This window comes from Falco punctatus, assembly GCF_963210335.1.
Source record: "Falco punctatus genome assembly, chromosome: Z".
Classification (NCBI taxonomy): Eukaryota; Metazoa; Chordata; class Aves; order Falconiformes; family Falconidae; genus Falco; species Falco punctatus.
Window position 1 is genome coordinate 27,075,194 of NC_137586.1, and position 14,832 is coordinate 27,090,025.

Sequence of the window (14,832 nt, forward strand, 5' to 3'; positions counted from 1 at the left end):
GATTTCAGTAATGTTCAGTGATGAATTTTGCACATTTTAAGTAACACCAGATGGATGTTAGATTCAATAATGGGGTGGTTAATAAAATCAGGGGTGCTAGAAATAAAAAGTAACATGTTTGCAGAGAAGTAATGCAGAAGAATGAATAAGCCTTCAAGAAAAACCTATCCCACACACCAGGTGGGAAAAGAAATACATCTAAATGAAAAACTAATACCTAGTATTTACATAGTTTGTTACCATATGAGAACAGAAAACAGGCGTGATTTCATTTTTCAGTGCAAAATTACTACAAATTAAAAAAAAAAAAAAAAGGCCGTGGTTAAAAACATTTTAGCAAATAAACTTTGACAGATGTTATTGTGTTTATTGTCACAACTAAATGCTAAAAAATGCAGTCAGTGATGAGAAAATGGGCTTAAGATCAAAAAGGGTTAAACTGGGGTGATCTGAAAGTCTTACAGTAATTCCATGTTGCAGAGAATTTCTCTGATCTGTCACTGCTTCATTATCTCTTCCCTTGTCATTTCTTTTCTGCTTTCATTTCTTTACTTATCTCACTGATATTTTGCAGCCTTAAAGCTAAACCAGTAAAGCCAATGCACCATTGATCTGCCAAGAGTAGCAGATCCCTGCCAACCATATATTAAGGTCAGGTGTGTTCACTAAGATGTGCGTCAGTCAATGGTTGCAACTTGCATTGCCTTTGACATTTTGACTAATCCCAGCCCTGGAGGCAACTCTGAATTCAGCCAGCTGATTATGATGATAGAAAAATCAGACCCAAGTAGCAAGTATGAGCTCCTTACTTTGGCTCTAAATTCATCAGAAATTTCTTTGATCGGAAATTTTTTAGATACCTATGCATGTTTCATCTGCTCCTACAGTCTGTAGCTGAAGTTGAAGTGAAATATTTCATTTGCACAGGTTCTCACTCTACATTCTATCTTAACTTTAAGGTCTGCTCATAAGTCATCTGGAGATGGATGGGTATTTATACACTACTCTCCCTGTATTATCATAATATTTGACACACAGTGAATATATTTGTGCCCAGAAATACTGTGTTCTTCCAACTTAACATGGAAGTACTTACAGGTAATTCCATTAATTTTTTGAGAAGAATATGACTGTTCTGTAAGGTTACTTTTGTGTCCTGTAATACACCAGCTAGTATGCACCTATACATAGAAATGCAACCAGAATCACTACAGATTTATGAATGAGAGGGCAGCTCAGTACAAGTAACTCAGCTGAAGCAAAGGTAGCCAGTGTTCTGCCCTCAAAAGTGGTTGCTTGTTACGTGGCTGGTTTTAGGAACAGAGTTACAACTAAAAATCATGATTGATATCTTTAAAGTGAAAATACCCACTATTTCTAATGGGTTTTTTCTAACTTCCTTCAAGAATTCCCTGCAAATTTCACACAAATAGTTTAATGAAACTGTTGGTTTTGCACACAGACACAACATATTTTTTTACTTCTATCTCCATACTCACAGGTCAAAGAGTGAGCAAATACCAGAACAGTGGGAAAGAAAGAACAGTAAAGATTCCCTATATTTAAAAAGATGGAGATACAGATTATGTAGTTTATGAAGCCATACTCCTGTACTTCTCCATATGAAATCCTTACCTTCTTCATGACGGTCTATTTAGAAGTTAGTTTCATATTCTCTGCAAAGGAATTTTTCAGGCTATTGATTTTGGTGTAGAAGTGCAGCTGAGATTCTGTAGGGGTTGGGAGGACATTTGCAGAAATAAAGCCCTGTTGGAAGGTGATTATATTTGTGATTACAAGAAAAATTGCCCTACAGATCTTTGTAGGCGGAATTGGCAACCATAAAGACACAAATGTTTAATTACATGTATTACTCTTCTGCTCTGTACAATGTAATCTTGACAGGCAGCTGATTATCAGTAACATTTCTCCACTTTTTAAAAAAACATATATTCAGTATACACATATCATTTGCCAGGAAAAAAAAAAAGCTCCAAAGCTACAGCTAAAGGTGTGCGGGGGAAGAAGGGAGACAATACTGAAGTGCTCTTCTTTCTTTTGTAGTTGATTATAGAACAGCTATTGCCTTCTTGGGGCGTAAATACTTCTAATACAGTTACTACTAAAAATCATAGCTGGTTTCTTTTTTTTCTGTATAAGCATGCAATTCACACTAGACTTGTGATTTTGAGAAGGTGTTTCCATTGTAAGCAGAAATTTCATTCCACAGCTAAGTGCCCCTCCCACAGGACTGCAAGAGCCAGAGAATCCCCAGAGCACCTACTTAAGAAGTAACGTTAATGGCTTCATAATGAGAATGCATAAAGATTTAAAAAAGTTCAAATATTCTTCTTTGATTGCTTTCACAATAAAAATAAGAACATTGGATACAACATTCTGTTCTCCACATCTTGGTAAATTATGAACCTAAAAAGCCATATCACAAAATATCAGCATACAAAGCAAGGACCCATTTCAAAGTTACTGATGACTTTCTGTGGATCTCCAATAGGCATGTGGAGAATCAGGTGTTTTCAAGCTGCAAAGCAGATCACAAAGCTACTACTAAATAGCAAAAAGGAACTCTGTGACTAACTACAGAGAGAAAGCAGCAGTACACAGTGCTGTATATGATACAGATTGTGCATGGACAAGGTCCTCCAAGGCATTTAGATATCTAACTCCTGTGGAAACTCTTAAATAGTACTGAACAGACCAACATATGTCTAATACAATCCAGACAATGTCATGAGTTCCTAGTCCATGTGCGTTTAGTTCCATGTCTAGCATCATCTCAGCACATCACCTGTCAATGATGTCTTTCAAAAAAGAACTCATAGATTTAATTAGATATATTCAGAAAGTTTAAAGAACAAAAGAATGTTAAGCTGGAAATGAGTTTCTGTCCTTATTTCTTTCATTTCGCACATTTACTTCAAAAATAATGAGAGAAGAGGTTGACAATAACAATATTGGAAGACTGCATACCTCACACAATATATGTCTGACTTCTGTTTTAAACAGCAAGTAAATGTTATTTGATTTGTGTTCCAGGAACACAGTAAGTAATAAATACCTTTTCCTAGTCTGGACTAAAGGGTGACATAACAATAATCACTGAAAAGTCGTGTCCATTTTCCTAGAAGAATTTTAGAGGGGGAATAAATGAAGCAGTGGTAAGAAAATTATGCATTAAAAACATCTTACACAAAGTGTCCCAAGAAGACAGTAAAAACTGTGCTGTAGAAGTAATACATGATCTTCTTCATATTCTAAAGACACACATCTAGTTTAAACTTACCTTTTATGTACACAGCAATAGAAGAACATACAACACTTTTCTTTGCATCTGCTGGCAAGGTGCAGAATATCATCCTATTCTTACTTCTGTTGCAGAATAGAGTACCCACATTAGAGAGATTTACTGGAAAAACCGTATGTTTATTTATTATACTATTATCCAAACAATACTGGAAAATAAACAATGGCAGACATGTCTTCCTGAGGGATATGCCTTCAGGAACAGACACGAACACATGACTGGGAGGGCTACAAATTAGACATGAATATGAGCAAGCCACCTGCCATGGTAAGCTGCCATATTCCTGCAATGGCTCCAATAGACCAGTATGAAAGCTGGCAATCTTTGCAGTGTTACCCAGTTTGGTTTTGTCATCAAAACTGTACACTTTGGTCATCAAAACTTTACTCTTTGTCATCAGAGGAAACTTCTATATTGTAGGAATTTGCCTGCAAACAGCTAGAGCAAATTACGGTCTGCCTGTCAGCAACATGTTGTTTACAGGCTCCAGGCCACAGAAAGTACCAACAGGCACAAAAGGATGGTGGACACGCAGGAATGATCTGTCATATAGAAACACCAAGAAAGTCCACAGTCCACATCTGTGAGACATACCTGAAGGAGGAGCTATGAAATTCCTATAATTACTATTAGCAACACTGCTGAGTCATAACATCCACAACACGATTTGGACTTGCGATAACAGCCCGCTAGCTAGCGTATGTAATCATTTTAAAAGACAAGCTATTGATGGAAACTAAAACTAAACATAGAAGGTTAAATACACCTATCACATCATCAGATATATCAGGGGAAACACCACTGTTTTGACTTATTAAACCGGAAAACAAAATAACCTGATACATGTCCTAAATGTTTAAGTATTTGTAAGCTATTGCAGAATGTGACAATTAACTTACAACATACCATTATCCTACCACACACTATGACATTGCAGATTGTCCTGCAGTAATGGAATAATATCAGAGGATGCCTGACAACAAGCAATGTATGATATGTATAAATATATGTCTATATGGATATGTAAACAGCTGTGCCTACACTGCCTGAGAAATACTTTAAAAAATTGAACACTTTTTTTTTATGACTGGTAAGAATATGGCTAAATGGGCAGAAGTCAAGAAACTAATTTCATACATTTCATCATTTATATGAAAGTGGAATACAGAAGAAAAGGAAATAATGTTCTTGCAGAACACTACCCTAAAATTAATTTACAAGCAATACATTGCATATAAACAAAATTTGAAGGTTTGATGTTCATTTTCATTGCCTGATGCTTACTTCAGCATTTTGTAATATGTATCCAGTTAACAGTTAGAGTTATTATGCACTTAGCTCCTTAGCCCTCTAAACCACACGAGCAGCTCGGAAGCACAGGGCTAACTTCCGTCATTAATGATATCCTGATATAGTCTGAGATGATACCAGAACGGTGGCTACCTGTTGTAGTTCCATACACAAACATACCACCCTCTGCAGTGCAGTCCTCATTGCAAGCGTTTCTTTAATTTTCAGTGGCAGCACAAATACCACATAGTTCCGCAGGATTAGCTGTCTTTGAAAAAATGAGCACAGGACTTTGCAATTCTAGGAAGACACAGTGTTAGTTGTGAAAATGGTGATGAAAATGGACCTCAGCATTGTGTTAAATATGACAGCTCTTACCTACAGATTCCCTTTAAAGTGGTATTAGCATATGGATTATAATCAAATAATTATGAATAATGAATGCTTAGAGCATGAATGTATAAATGTATGCTCTTTCCTTTTCAGTTACATACTCTAGTCTTCATGTGTGTGGAACAAATTTTAAACACATAACCTGTATATACCTTAGACAACATATAAGAAGAAACCCAAATTTATGATTTTGTATAAGTCTTATTTTTTGGTAAACAGATTTCATTACTATGAGGATACTGAAATATTCCCAGTTATGTTTAATATCTTTACTTATTATTTATTTATTTATTTTATATTAATTGTATATTATTTATATATATACTATACGTATTATATTCATTACTTATTTATTATTATTTAAGCCCAGAGAGTCATAGTAAATGGAGTTACATCCAGCTGGTGGCTGGTCACAAGTGGTGTTCCCCAGGGTTCAGGACTGGGCCCAGTTCAGTTTAATATCTTTATCAACAATCTGGATGAAGGCATTGAGAGCACCCTCAGCAACTTTGCAGATGACACCAAGCTGGGCAGCAGCGCTGATCTGCGGGAGGGCAGGAGGCTCTGCAGAGGGGTCTGGACATGCCGGACCGGTGGGCCGAGGCCAGCTGGATGAGGTTCAAGAAGGCTCCGTGCCGGGTCCTGCAGCTGGGTCACACCAGCCCCACACAGCGCTACAGGCTGGGGCAGAGCGGCTGGAAAGGGCCTGGTGGGAAAGGGCCTGGGGGTGCTGGTCGGCAGCCGGCTGGGCATGAGCCAGCAGGGTGCCCAGGTGGCCAAGGAGGCCAGCAGCACCCTGGCTGGTGTCAGAAGCAGTGTGGCCAGCAGGGCAAGGGAAGGGACTGTCCCCCTGCACTGGGCACTGGTGAGGCTGCACCTCGAACCCTGTGTTCAGGTTTGGGCCCCTCACTGCAGGAGGGATGTAGAGGGGCTGCAGCGTGTCCAGGGAAGGGCAAGGGGCTGGGGAAGGGTCTGGAGCATGAGTTTTGAGGGACTTGGCATTTCTGGGCTAATGGTTGGACCTGATGATCTCAAAGGTCTTTTCCAACCTAAATGACTCTGTGATTCTAAGGTTTCCACTGACTTCCATATCATGAAGAATATTCTCAAAACATTCAGAGTGTAGTCCTTGGCTGCCACAAACCAGTAGAGTTTTTCTGAAGTCTGTACTTGCATCCTGTTTAAATTATTGTGCTTCATGTCCCAAAGTTTACTCCCATGTGTTCTGTGCACAGAACCAAATCAGTTTCATAAGAAATGAATTTATACTTTGGAAGTGCTTAATCTTGGGGCTTTTAACATATTCTCCATCAGCTTAAGCAGTTTTTCCTTACCGTTTTCAGTGTTCACTTCCAAGATTTTTAGCGTGGTGTCTTTCCTAATATTTACAGTAGGATGCAAATCTGTCTATGGGTTTGCAGTCCTAATAACACTCATGCAGCTAACTGGTGTACAAATGTGATTTTTAAATAGAAGGGTGTTAAACTGGCAAATGTTTCACTCCTCTATCACAAAAACAAACCAGAATATAATTTCAAATTTTAATGTATGCTACATAAATGTACATAAATTTTAATGTATGCTCATTGAGTGAAAAAATAAATCTGATTATGACAATGTCCACACTAACATTTACAATGTGACTTGCCTTAGAAAGTCCAAGAAAATTGATAACTTGAAATTTCAAATAGCCTCCCCTCTATTTATTGAGATACTCAGAGGAGTTAAAGGCAAATTTATTGCTTCAACATCAAAAGAAATTAAGCTAATTGATGTTTTTCTGAAAAGAGGCAATTACATTTAAGAAAGTAAAAAAGATGGTTACCAAGCAACTATGTTCAGCCTACACACATTGTCTATTCGTAATCTCTAGCAGAGTACAGGAAATGACAGGCTGTCACTACAGCACAGAGACATGCAGAATTATGCCATTTCTTGCCCGTGTTACCTCCTACAGGAGAGAGCACAATTATATCCCACGTACATTGATTAGGTTAAATAACTGCTGAAAGTTTGAAATACTAGGATGCCTCAGAGTAGTCACATAATGCAGTGAAAAAAGCTTTCAAGAATATAGCCACTTACCTCTAAAACATCACTACCATCTATATGCTGGACAATCATCTCTTGCATAGCTCTCTGGGTAAAGATGAGACTGGGCTCCCTCAGATTTTCAGAGGCAGAATTAGCATTTCAGTTTGGCCCATCAGTGTCATAATTTACAAGTCATTGTCTCAATCCTGCACTTAGAGCAGATGGGCAGATTGTTGTATCAGCATGAAACACCATTCACTTCACTGAGGCACTGCATGGGTGTAACCTTCAGTTTATGCAAGTAAATTACAGGACTAGGGCCTATGATTATTTTTTCTGGGCTTCTAATATATGACAACATCACACTTACCTAAAGGTGAACCTTGGAGAATTTCTGAATACATGACAGAACCGAGGCGTAAATGAAGTCAGTAAGAATTCTGCAATTAACTCCTATGACAACTTCATGAATTCCTTTATAATCTTTATGTCTGAAAGAACCATGTGTTTAGGGGACACTTACTTTCAAAATCAACTTGGGAAAAAAAAAAAAGCTTGAAAGCTTGAAAACTGATATTGCTGCAATTTTAGCAATATGGCTGGGATAATAAGAACGGATTCCTCTGTTGCAGTGATGACAAAAGTACGTGAACTTGAATGCAGGCAGCATGTTTCTTGCTGTCAGCAGCAAACATCTTCCATGCAATGCAAAAGTATTTTCCGTCCTTCTCATTAGTGGCAATGCTTCATGGTCAGCTCCTTTCATATTAAGGACATATGATATGCATATGACACAGTCACAAAATGGGACACAGTCCATGCCCTGGAACGCCTTATCAGCACAACTCATGTTCAACTTCTGTGTCTTTTGCAAGATCAATTACAGGTAATTCTGTATAGGTAATTCTGGCTACTCTGAAATGCCAAAATTATAGCCCTTAACAGAAATACATACAACAGAGATAGGATGTTGAATGTTGTCTTAAACCTAGGCATTTACAATTTTTTGCTAGTTAGGTTGTGACTAGGAGCGTCTAAGAAAGCTCTTATGAGGGCTAGATGAGCCCAGACATGTTACAGCTCCATTGTGATAAACAAATGGCTAGTGTGCTTGGTTTTTTTCTGTTACCAGTAAGTTCCCAATTCAAATGTAGTAACAGAAGGACTTTCTCTTAAATATCAAAATAGCTATAAAATAAAAAAACATTGTATGTGAGGGTTTATTATAGATGAATTGCATAAAATTAAATGTCTTGGATTTGTAGAAGCATAGTGTTAACTTATAGTGAGGCAGAGATGAATCCCCAATAGAAAACATCTGGGTAACAACTGTTGCTATGAAATGACCAGCAGAATATTTTTTTCAAGCATTCCTTTAAACAGTGAAAGAATTCAGAAGGTGTACAAAAAAAAGCCAGAGCAAAAGCAAACAGCAGAAAATTTTTCATTCTTGCTCTCATCATTATGTTTTAAGTTATTACAGATTTACTGCTGCTGAGAAAGTTTTTTATTCTAATTAGAGACAAGCTAGTGGTATGCATCAGTAGCAGCTGTTGCAGAGTCAGTCTTATGTTCTCAGTTATTAGCCCAGGTGGTGAACTGGAGAAAAAAATAAAACAAAATATCCCAAAAATTGTTTTCTTTGCTTTTCTTTTCTAGCTTTCTGAACACCATTTTTTTCTGGAGGAAAATGCTTTACTGGTGTTCAAAATTAAGCTTTCCTCAGCACATTGGGCCTAGGACTCAAGATAAGCTAAGCATTAAGTCTTTTCAGGACATTAAGTCTCCAGCTTAGAGTAGATATTACTTGCCTGGCAGGTAAGCCATTTTTGGATAGGCTCCCGAAAGCTAATAGTCCCAGATGGAGCTTAGATTTCTCCAACATGTAATGCAGAGTAGAAGTTCACAGGTCTGAAAGACAGATCTAATGATCTTGTTATCATAGGCCATTCACTCCCAGATAGCTAAGCTTCAGCAACAAACATAGATAGCAGGTGGCAGCTAAAGCTATCCTGCCTTTCTTGTTGTATATTCGCCTATTCATCTTTCCTTGTTCTTTTTTTTTTTTTCTCCCCTCCCTAATTTGGAGAAGTTTTGAACAATGACAGAGATTTTTACACTGAAAAATTAAGAAGAAAAAAAAGTTTCCATTTTTTTAAACTATCGGTGTGTTAGATTAGAATTGCCTTAACTATCATTGAAGAAAGTCCCATGGAACTGCCTTCTCACTACCAAATTAAGTAACAGTGCTGTAAGCTGCACCACATCCATTTTTATCTCTGAAGGGCATAGATAAAGAGGCAACTCCCAAAATATCTCACTGTTAGTTCATTAATGGATCTGTATCTGTAGACTTAAAGATACTGAGTTCATCCCAACAGCCGATGGAGAATATAAATCTTTCAAATATGTTGTATGAATGGACACATTATCTCATCATGCAAGAGGTGGAAATGATTAGGTCTACCATTGTGCAGCATTCCTCAGGTCAAGAATGGAAGAACTCTTTTCTGAAAGGAAAGCCTTGGGAGAAGGTACCATCTGTAATGCCAATCCATTTGTTTGGGTTTTTCTTCTAAAGATCATCAGTAAATTAATCATAACCAACCCTTTCCAGGAAAACCTTTCAGTCCTAGCAAATGAACATTTTTTAACTGCTCACAAAACTGTACTGAAAAATTCCTAAGCAGCTTCAATTCTGAGCCAGATAACAGTTCTGAATAATTGAGAAAAGAATCCACTGCCATAAGACACTTAGTCCAACACAAGCCAAACTCCAGGCAGGTATGGCTCTTCTAAAGTTCAGAATGGGATGATGAGACTTGAAGCAAGTTGCTCAGTTACAGATAAAATAATTTGAGTTTACTAAGATTTTCTGACAATTTAAAAGCAAAGACAAACCCAGCCAGGTCTCAGGAGTGAATAGAATAAGCAGGTTTGTATACAAGTTAATTAAACAGAGCTAGGCAATGTTCCTGGGAACTGGAATTTGACCATCTATTCCATTTGCTTGTTAGAATGGTGCCTGGACCTCCAACAATTAGCACTTTTGCAAAAAAAAATGACAGCTTTGTGAACTAGCACAGGCCAGGGACTTTTCCTAGTAGGTAGTTATGATATGACTACCCTGGTTTCACAGGTGAAAGAATTCAATAGCATGGACACAGGCCAGTCCACAGCGGTTGACGTCAGTGCTAAAGATTAGAGACAAGCACATTTATTTTGCTATCACAGGGCATAAGGGCTGTACTTTTAGTAAACATTGGGATAGTAGAACTCAATTAAACACTCTTTTCTTAAACACCTCATGACACGATGGTCATTCCACCATCTCCCTGCACAACGTCTTCGAATGCTTGACCACCCTTTCAGTAAAGAAGTTTTTCCTAATATCCAATCTAAACTTCCCCTGACATAACTTGAGGCCATTTAATCTTTTCCGTTGTTATCTGGGGAAAAGACTGACCCCCACCTGCCTACAGCCTGTAGAGAGCAATAAGGTCCCCCTGAGCCTCCTCCTCTCCAGGCTAAACAACCCCAGTTCCCCCAACTGCTCCCCATAGGACTTGTGCTCCAGACCCTTCCCCAGCCCCTTGCCCTTCCCTGGACACGCTGCAGCCCCTCTACGTCCCTCCTGCAGTGAGGGGCCCAAACCTGAACACAGGGTTCGAGGTGCAGCCTCACCAGTGCCCAGTGCAGGGGGACAGTCCCTTCCCTTGCCCTGCTGGCCACACTGCTTCTGACACAAGCCAGGGTGCTGCTGGCCTCCTTGGCCACCTGGGCACCCTGCTGGCTCATGCCCAGCCGGCTGCCGACCAGCACCCCCAGGCCCTTTCCCACCAGGCCCTTTCCAGCCGCTCTGCCCCAGCCTGTAGCGCTGTGTGGGGCTGGTGTGACCCAGCTGCAGGACCCGGCACGGAGCCTTCTTGAACCTCACCCAGCTGGCCTTGGCCCATCGGTCCGGCATGTCCAGACCCCTCTGCAGAGCCTCCTGCCCTGCCGCAGATCAGCGCTGCTGCCCAGCTTGGTGCCATCTGCAAAGTTGCTGAGGGTGCACTTGATCCCTCATCCAGAGCGCCGATAAAGATACTGAACAGAGCTGGCCCCAGTACTGAGCCCTGGGGAACACCACTGGTGACTGGCCACCAGCTGGAAGCAACTCCGTTTACCATGACTCTCTGGCCTTGGCCACCCAGCCAGTTTTTAACCCAGCACAGAGAACACCTGTCCAAGCCATGATCAGCCAGTTTCCCCAGGAGAATGCTGTGGTAGATGGTGTCAAAGGCTTTACTAAGGTCCAGGCAGACAACATCCACAGCTTTTCCTTCATCCACTAGGTGGGTCATTGTGTCATAGAAGAAGATGAGCTTAGGCAAGCAGGACCTGTTTCACAAGTCCATACTGGCTGGGCCTGATGCCCAGTTGTCCTGCACGTGTTGCAAGATGGTACTCAGGATGATCTGCTCCATAAGCTTCCCAGGCACAAAGAAAAATAATTGTGCAGGAGGTAAATATTTTAGGAGTTGTCAGTTTGATATTTTAATAGTCAAATTTCCATGGAAAGCCATAGTCCTCCTGAATATATCAAATTTTGACAGTATCTAAACCAATTTTTATTTTAGACATTATAGCCTATATAGGTATTATACCCTATATAAAATCTGTATTTTCGATATTATATTCTGAGCTGATTCAGCATGCCTGAAAGACAGTTAATAAAAATCTAGAAAGCAGCAAAAAAGCAGCAAAAAAGCAGAAGAAGATCCTTTTATAGTTTGGACATGCCAAAGAATTCTCAACCCAAACATTGAACTTTGACCTGAATTCTGCAAAAGCTACAAAGAATTTCTGAAAAATAATACATACTAATGGATCTGATTATTAGTCTATTACTAGTGCACCTTTTCAGGAGGCACAAAGACACAGTCTGGGAATTGGACAACTGATATCCGCGGCATCAAAACCAGACATGTTTGAACAGGTCAGAAGCAGGACCAGATAGCAGCAGAGGACTGTATGACAATAGAAGTACTTTCACAAATACATACTCTTTTTGCTGTTAGGCACATCATTACATGGATATTTTTTGGCCCTGTACATTTTACTTTTTCTTTAAGGAGGGCCTTGGGACAAAATAAGCCCTCTAAGTGCTATAGTCTCAAAAAGATAAGCTGAACATGTAACAGCACTTTCCAAATAAGACATATTTTGTGTGTGTTTGTATATATGCTGCACAATCTGCAAAAGATGATTCAGTTAAAAATGAGGTAAAAGCCATTCAAAATATGTATACTATCAAACCTATATAAAAAAACAAAAATAAAAAAAAGGTGCTAGACCTACATGCAGAACTTGTGCTAGCCATAAATAACGTTTGGAGTTGACAAGTTCAGAAGTGGCAGTAAAATCATCATAGCTGACTAACTCTGCCAGAGCCCTACAAAATATTTATACTGCTGCCACCACTGAGAGATAAAACAGCAGCTACTACTAGGGGAAAGACACAAAGGAAAATGATCCCTCCTAGTAACCTTAAATATCACTTTTGAGTCTTTCTCTTGAGGAATAGCAAGCTTGACTCTCCAGGACTCCATCTTTGATCTGCAGCCCAGCTCTGATGTTTCTCTTTCATTAAACGTACCAGCAACAGTTGAATCCTAACTTGGTTTCAGTCTTCCACCACATGGATGGAAAAACTGCATTGCAGGTATGCCACTAAAAAGTTTTGAGCCAGACATTTCTAAACCCAAACTACAGTAGAAAAACATAAACCTGGTAAAATTCTTCAGCATATATTCAGACATGCTCATTAAAATTTCATTTTTAGAGCCACCTTACTGAATAGCAATGTTATATGTAAGTGAAATTATTGCATGTGTCCAGTAATCTCAGTTATCTTCACTGACTATTTGAGGTAGAGATGACTTGCTAAAGAGGCATCTTCTGCTATCCTTCATGACAGTTAACCGAACCCTTGCAGCTTTGTACCCAAAAGGATTTGAAAACCCAACACAGACCAAGAATAGTGAATTAAAATAAAGCTTCAAAACACATACTCAGTGTCATGCAGAAATAAAGAAGTAGGCAAAACAAATCGTGTTAGCTTCAAGTCCTACCAGCTCTACTACACAAATTCCTCCTCTTCCTGACACATACATATTTTCAAGTTTTTAAAACACACTTCGATATATGCCAGAAGCTAGCAAAGTGCCAAAGCTCATACTTAATTTTAAGTATGTTAATTACAATCATTATATATGTTATAGTATACATATTTGTAATAATATAAATGATATTATAAAATATAGTCTGACAATACAAAGGTAAAAAGTAAATATGGATTGCTTTATTGTTTATTAATAAAACAAAGACCAGGAAAGCCTTAGGAACAGATGTCACTACATGGTCATATGACATTGAAACTACAACCTGTAAGTATAGTTGATGAAATCCTAGCCTCATATAAACCCTCAGCAGATGTCTGTATCTTCAGTGAGGACAAGGTTTTACCTAGCATAGATAACCTTGATAACAAATAAATTCTTGAAAATTACCTCCATTTTTGCCATTACCATGACATTAACTGCTGTATCAGAAAAGCAAGTTACCCCAACTTTGGCACTGCTAGAAGACTTCTGCAGTGTTTGACATTGAATCACAGCTTTGTGCATAGACACTTTTGAGACCAATGTCCAATGACCTTCTGCTTACAAAGATGAGTTCCCATTATGTCACTGGCCTGAATATTCCTGGCCTGAACACTGTACATTCACAGAAAAGATCATTAGAGGAAAGAAATTATTCCATCTCTTTTGAGGAATTATTTCCCTCACAGACATCCACATGCTGTTGAACACAGAGAAAATAATACTTACATGGGTTTTTTTCCACTAGAGTTATAATCATAGTGGAGTACCAACATTTTCACTATTGTGTCCTAAAATACCAAGGAAAAGAAATTCTCTTTAAGAAATGTTGGAAGCTGGAAAATTTAATGTGGATTTCTAGCAATTCCAAACATATCTTCATCCCACTTACAACCGGGAACTCTCCAGTTGTATCCATACTTCCAGAATTCTAGTATCAGATGGTATTATGTGGGGTTTTTTTTTCTTCCTACATCTTTATTCATAAAGTTTAATACTGCCTTTCACAGGTCATTTCAGAATTTTCCCATTATCACCCAATATATTAGAGAAGCACAATGACAAGGACTTTTAACCTGGAGTGTTTTGCTTTAAATGCAACGCAAAACTAAATAAATGAGCTGTTGGAAAAGGTAAATGTGACAAAAATCTAACAAAGATTCCAGTCAAGGAAGATCTGTAACTACATGAATAAATGTGATCCCTGCTTAGCAAAGTCCTGGGTCCTTCAAGCACAGGTTGAGTTAAAACTGCCCCCAGCATGACATAAGAATTCATTCAAGTTTTTTCCAAAGTTAGTGACACAAATAATTTGCATTATTATAATTTTTGCACATTTCTATTTAAGGCACGTTATAAAAGGGAAGGCAGATATTAACTTGATACACACAGCCTGAGATGTGTTTTTGCAAATGTGGAACCTCAGCATGTTCTTCCTTAAATTTTTCTCCTTCATGCATTCAAATTCTTATGAGATGGAAGACTGATCACAGACAGGCATATGTGAGCATGCTAGAAAATAAACAAAAACCTTGCTAAATATTCATTTTACAATTCATTTAAATGCTTCAGCCAAGAAATCATCACTTGGTTTCATACACTGCAGAAGCTGACAAAGCCAATTTTCAGAAGACAACTGAGCCTCAA

General features: G+C 38.7%; 1 protein-coding gene across 1 annotated transcript in view; it reads right to left on the reverse strand.

The window, feature by feature from the left end:
* The window catches only part of SV2C (synaptic vesicle glycoprotein 2C), a 240,529-nt gene that overhangs the window by 215,244 nt on the left and 10,453 nt on the right, over positions 1–14,832 (reverse strand). The window lies entirely within an intron of this gene.